This window comes from Delphinus delphis, chromosome 5, assembly GCF_949987515.2.
Source record: "Delphinus delphis chromosome 5, mDelDel1.2, whole genome shotgun sequence".
Classification (NCBI taxonomy): Eukaryota; Metazoa; Chordata; class Mammalia; order Artiodactyla; family Delphinidae; genus Delphinus; species Delphinus delphis.
Window position 1 is genome coordinate 121,314,863 of NC_082687.1, and position 7,173 is coordinate 121,322,035.

Genomic DNA, 7,173 nt, shown 5'->3' on the forward strand with positions numbered 1-7,173 from the left:
GCCCAGATCCTTCAGGAATGAAGGCTTGGGTCACCCCACCAGGTAAAGAACTATGATCAGCTGAGGTGCTTGCTGAAGGCAAAGGGAATACAGAATGGATAGTGGAAGAAGGTCGTTATAAATACCAGCTACGACCTTTGTTTTCTTTTCTCTCTTACTCCTTTGTTATGTAATATAAGATGTGTTGATTTTATATCACAGTATTTAAGTATTGTTAATTTTACCTCATAGCATTTAAGTTATAGGATGTCAAGGAAAGAGCAAGCATCACTGAAGGACTTTACGTCTTTCTTCTAGGGAAGAGATTAGTATGTTTTTGGTTGTAGGCCGGATAGTTGTATCATGTTGGGCAGAAATGTGATTTTGTTATTGTCTTTATTTGGAGATTAAGTATGGTTTAAGGAGAAATGTATGACTGCCAAGCTGACAAGGGGTAGACTCATGATGGCTAATTTTATATGTCAACTTGACTGGCCATGGGATGCCAGATTAAACATTATTTCTGGGTATCTCTGTAAGGGTGTTTCCAGATGAGATTAGCATTTGAATATACATATTTGAATATAAATATACATTATATATCCTACACGACACTAATATAGACACTATATGGAGTCTCTGGCAAGTTCTAGTAGAAGAATCACAGGGCAGAACCCAAGTTTCTGGAGAAGCCATCTACAACTGAGTACTATACACCATTCACGAAGCAGCTGCTGATCTGCTACTGGATCTGGTAGGTACTGGCCATCTAAACACAGGACATCAAATGACTACCCGACCAGAGCTGCCCATCCTGAGTTGGCTGCTTTCAGACCCACTAGGTCGTAAGTTTAGGTGGGCCCAGCAACAATCCATTGTACAATGAAAGTGGTATATCCAGAATCAGGTGCCAGCAGGTCCTAAAGGCACATGTAATTCTGACAAATAGGTGGTTCAAATCCCCATGTCACCTACCCCCATGGCACCGATGCTTCTCCCTTTGTTTACACCTTCAGCTCCATAATCAACTGCTAGAAGAAGAAAAAATCCTGAGCTTGGTTCACAGATAGGTCAGCTCAGTACGTTAGTTCAGTTGAGCCTATTCTTGGGTGGCCCAGAAGGACAGTGGCGGAAAGAAATTCTTCCCGTGGGCAGGACTCCAGGCAGGGTAGCTTGTTATCCCTTTTGTGTGGAGAGAAGAGTAGCCCAATGTAAGGATATATACAAACTCCCAGGTAGTGGAGATTGGTTTGCCTATTTAGTCAGGAGTTTGAAAGCAGCAAGATTGGAAGATTGGGGACAAGGAGATCGGGTGAGAGGCAGTTGGGTGGATTTAATGGGAGTGGGCACAAAGCAGTCTTCCTATTGCATGTTAATGCCCACCAGAGACCATCCAATGGTAGAGCAGCAGGTGGATAGGATGATTCATCCAGGAGAAGCCAGCCATCCTTTGCCTTTGGCTACCCCGGTGTCTTGTCTTTGGCTACCAAAATGTGCCCATGAACTGGGTAGACATGGTGGCAGAGACAAAAAGCATATGTTCTCCTAGCTACTGCTGCTGAATGTGCAACTTGTCAGCAGAAGAGACTCCTAATATAATACGATGCTGAGCCCCAAATGTAATGCTATCCCTCAAGGAAGCCAACAAGCCTCTTAGTGGCAAGTTATTTACATTGGACACTTTGTGTCATGGAGAGGGCAGTGATCTGTTGTGACTAGGATTTGCATGTATTTCCAGGTATGGATATTCTTTCCTGCCTGCAGTTCCTCAGCTTTTCTGCTATCCAAGGGCTCACAGACTATCTGATTTATCGACATGAAATCTGGCATGACATTTCTTTGAACCAAGGGACCCACCTTACAGAAAAGGAGGTGTAGCAAAAGATAAATGACCATGGTACCCCATCCTACCACATACTACATCATCCATCACCCAGAAGCTTCAGCCTGATAAAACTTTGGTATCGTCTCTTATAGGTATAGCTAAGGCATCAGCTTTGAAATGATACCTTGTGAGTATGGGCCTCTGCCTTTCAGGATGCAGTATATACCTTGTAATGGTTAATTTTATGTGTCAGTTTTCTAGGCCATGGTTCCAGATATTTTGTCAAACATTATTCTGAATTTTTCTGTGAGGTTGTTTTTGGATGAGATTAAAATTTAAATTGGTGGATTTTGAGTAAAGCAGATTGCTTTCTGTAATACAGGTGGGCCTCATCCAATCAGCTGAAGGCCTGGATAGAAAAACTCAACTCTTTGAAAGATTCCAGATCAATGGACTGCTTTAGATCCATTCTGTCTGAGTGGCCATGTCCTTCTTTTGGGTCACAGAACCCTTTAAAAATCTGATGAAAGTGCAAGATGTTCGCACTAGTAAATTGTATATATGAACCATACATAGTTTATTTTGCAAATAAATTTAGGACAGATACTAAGGAAAAATCCCTCATTAATCTGCCACGTTAAAACCCTTTTCTATATCTTCCTTCGTTAAAGGAAGATCTTGGTTTTGTTGTGGCAGCCAAAATTCCACAAGAAGCCAACAGATGGAATTAGTTAACAATGTAGTATCAAGCTAAAACTAAGACATAAGGTTTCCCCCAGGTCATCCTATTGGGTCTTCCAGAAGACTGAGAGATTTAAAATGTACCAGAAATATTTTATTTGACTTTTTAAGTAGAGTCACTGAGAGCCCCAAACATCATTAGGTTTACCATCAGCGGAACGCTTCCAGTGTGTTTAGTTTCAGAACTGTTTTCATATCCAACATGTCCCTTCTTAAATGTCAATCAGGGAAGAAGTTCTTAAGCACCCAATATATGAAGATATTCCATGATTTCTACTGTAATAGCCTCTTAATTTCCTTTTTATCATATTTGATGCTAACAGTTGTATTGCTGGTTGATTTACTTGTGTTTATTTACTGTTTCCCCATAAAATTTAAGCTCAGTCCAAGCAAAGACCTTGTTTATCTTGCATATCACCGCACTTCTAGGGTATTGTACAGAGCCACACGTAAATTAGGGGCTAAGAAATATTTGTTAAACGAAGGAATAGTACGTTTGCAGAGCTCATGGTAAGACTCACGGTTAAATAATTATCTTGAAAGAGTACTTAGGAATGAGATCTGGGCCATTAACTGTGTTTGTAATAAATTCTTTTCTTGATGATGACGAAGACTGTTGTGATCATGAAGATGATAACATGAGCTGCCTTTCCTGCTGCTGTGGGGTAGACTGAAGTGGGTTGACCAGAAGAAACAGAGAGACACGCTGAAGCACAGCTTCAAACAGTATCCTTTAATCTCTGACTGCTGAGAAGCCCAGCCACAGATAATCTTGTCTGGGGGCCAGGATCCCAAGGGAGCAAACTATGAGCAAAATTAGTTCATGAAGAAAGAAAAGCCAAGTCACTGATGGCAACAGGAATTGCAAATAGTGGTCACGTTGCTACCACTGGATGGCCTGATGTCTATTAGAGCTCAAAGCCCTGCTCTCCTCTCCCAGGCTTTCCAACTAGTCTTTACAATGGCCTTGGGAAGCAGCCCTTCCAAAGGGAAAGACCATACATCACTCATTTCTAGCTCTAGTTTATCAAGAAAGACATATAGAGGCATTTATCGCAATTATTATTAATACCTTTTCCTCCATACTTTAACATTTATTTTATGTAAGTTGAAAGTCTGTATCATGGAAACAGTTTTTTTCACCCGTCCAATATTATATGATAAGTCTCAGTTTATTATTTCTTGCCATGTTCATCTTAAGCATTAGGGACTATGCATATTTCCTGCTATTTACAATTTTAAACAGAACAAAACCTCAAATTAAAAAAAAAAAGTTTCGACACGTTTGTGAAGTCCATCCTACACTTTTGTAAGCAAATAAACACCAATACCCTTATGAACACACATACACAAAGAAAAGAAAAAAAGAAAGGAACTTGGCCTAGAACTTCTTGCTCCGTTTCACTGTGACTTGATATTGTTTTCCTGGTCCACATCTAGGCCTGGAAAGTGGTGGCTGATTGCATCCGAGGCTACGCTTGTGACTTTTATTTCCTGCTTCCACTAGAACCAAGATATCCAAGGAGCGTGTTTGGAAGGACTTGTGTTTTCATGATTTCTAGTCCAGTGTCTCAGTCACAGAGTATGGAGGAGTTTGGGTCCACTCCAAAGAGCAACTCATTCTGAGGCAGAGAACCTCAGACCATGAGGTCCCATTTACACACAGTTATTTCCATGGGGCAGGTGGCAAGTTCTCAAGAAAACCTTGTCTGTGAGATAGATACAAGTATTTCTAGGACATTTTTATAGCCGGCTCCATACGGTAATTAGCCCCAGCACTGGAGTATTCTAGAAACTCCCAAGCCATGGGCAATGATTAAACGCGGTGTGAAGGTAAGCAGGGATGCTCTCCACTGTGTAGTTAAAAACAAAAAGTGGGCACAGAGAAAGTTTCTTCACCCACTGCATTTTCATTTCCTCTTCCACTACCCCAGAGGTCTAATACTGGACCCTATCATCCCATATTTAAAAGAGCTTTAAATATCCATGCAGAGTACAAAACTGTAGTAGGAATTTGGGGGTTTGCTTTTCTTTCGGGTTTCGTGACTTACTAGGTTCAGGTACTTCGTAATGTATCCCCGAAACCGCAGGATCCTGAAGGCAAACTCCCCTGGGGAGAGTGGCCCTGCGGGCTGATTAGCACAGTTTGTCTGCTTTGTACCTCCCTTCTGCTCAGGTATTCGGTGTTCAGACAGACGAGCTTGTGCTGGCTCCCCGGGTCCCTTGCTCCATTTTCATTCGAGCCAGTGATGCAAAGTCCCCAGCTTGGCCTGTCAGAACTTGATAGCTCTGTAAACATTGAAATCTTTGTTGCCATAACAGCAGGAAAAATAATATGGGATCCTGCATATAAATATAGCGGAGGCCTTGGGGAATAGGAGTATTTCTAAATGACTTGAAGCTCTGTCATGGCATAATCTCTTATAAATAAATGTCACCGTAGTCACTGAATGCAGACTGGATTTTTGCCTGCCCCTGGTGCTCAGCCTTCTAGACAATAGTTATGCTAAGGGATTATCTTTTAACATAGTGCAGTTATCTCCTTTGTTTGTTTTCTTTTTTCATTATTCACATAAGCCAAGGGAAATGAAAAGCATCTTATTTCAGGCAAAAGGGCCTGTGAATGATTAACTCTGGTTCCATGCATTGGGACTCTGCATAGCAACCCCTTGGCTTACAACGAGAAAAAGGCTCAAGGCAGTAACAGCAGCCCGGGGACCTGAGACCAACACTCAAATGAAGGTGGTGAGGAACTGATCAAGTCTAAGCACTGGGTTTATGAGGAGGATTCTCTGTAGCTGGCTTATTTTAATTCTGCATTGGTTTTATTGCACTTTTCTTGGTGGAGATGTGTTTTGCTGACCTTCACTTTCACGTGGACTCTTGCTTTTGGAGGATCCAAGTGAAACTTGGCGATGCGTACGCCTTAATCTGGTTTATGCCACCATATTTTACATGTTTTCCCCCTTATACTGTCCAAAACTGAGCTAACAACTGGCTAAATTTTACATTAAAGAATGGAACTAACAGATAGCTTCATAATGACCTTGAGTTTTAATTTTAGCTCAATGAAAATTTTGTTGGTAAAATTCGGCTCTCTTAGAATTAGATATAGCACAAAGTGTTAGATCAATGAAAGAGAAGCAAATGGTGTGATCCCATGGTTCCAATTAAAAGGACATGAGCGTGTTAAAGACCCACATTGTGCAAATACAGGGATGAAATCAAAACCAATTCTGTATCTTTTTGTGGACCTTTGGTGTTTAAACATTTATATAACAAGGTCTATTTTCATGGAAAACAAGACCTGAGTTAAAAGAGTCAGAAGAAAATCAAGTGTAAGCTGAGGACAGAAGAAACATTGGAAAATTTAGGAAAATGCAGTATAGTTATAATAGAGCCAAAATATTTTGGACACTTAAATTTAGACTGCAAGTCAATCCAGATGTTTATTTATTAACGTTAATAATGTTTCCAGTCTTGTTATAGAATACGAAATCCCAGGGGTTCCACTTCTGAGTTTAAAGACAAATGCATGGTCTTCATTCTTTTCCAGCTCTGTTTTAATTTTAGAGGTTTTCTATAGCCATGATTTTCCTGTAAAAGTGTTTGCAAAATCTTGTGCAGCTGCTGATGCCTAGCAGAAAATCTCAGTGAAACACGGGTCTAGCAAAGCTTTCCCCTTTCTGCATTTGTCTTCTTGCTTCCATGGCAATAAAGGGAGAAACTTGGCATAGGAATATAATCTGTTCCCGCCTGTTTCTCATCTGAAGTCATAAACCTCTGCCATCCCACCCAAGACTAGAATTTTAGCTGGCATAAAACAGCTGTCTGCTTACAGGTTTATTCCGGTAGCAACCAAAGACAAAACCATTTTAATTGAAAGCTCTAGGCTGTTCTCAAAACCTTCACAATCTCTGGGTCTTCCCCAAGAGGAAACCATTGAGGAAAAGGTACAAGTTACCTCCTTTCTTATAGCTTTTGACACACTGTATGTTTACGAAGTTTGAGAACATTTTACCCTTCTAGTTTCTCTAGACTGAGTGCCATGGAGAAAAGGAGGCGGGGTTGGGGGGTAGGGTCACAAGCTCAAAAGCCCTAGGGCTCAGGCACACAAGCTAAGTCGGCTGCAGTCTAGGGGAGGGAGTGGTCTGTCGGAAAAGGCATCTGCTGCTCAGCTGCCCCCGAAGTTACCATGTGGGAATGTGGAGAGTTTTGCCAGATATTCTGGTTTGTCAGTAGAAGTTCCCCAATCCTGATTTTTATGTGAATTCTGCATAGTTTTAAATGTTGGCAATTTTTAATTTGAATTGAAGTCGAACATTGTGAAGGTCAATCAAAACATGGCTCTTGAACGCTTGGGGACGCTAGTGTCCAACCCCCAGGCTCTGTCCCTGATTCACTACGGGTAGACCTTGCCTTTCGCAGCTTCTTATATTCTAAAGCCGTCAAGTGGCGTAATAGTTACACATTTTACTTTTTATTCTAGGTGGTCTGACAGAAAGAAAAGAACACAGGTTTGGAGCCAGGGAGATACAGATTTTCCTAGTTCCAGATTTTACCAAATTGTGACCTGCAGCAGCTTAATGAATCTCTTGAAGCCTCTCTTGTAACCTGTGGAAATGAAA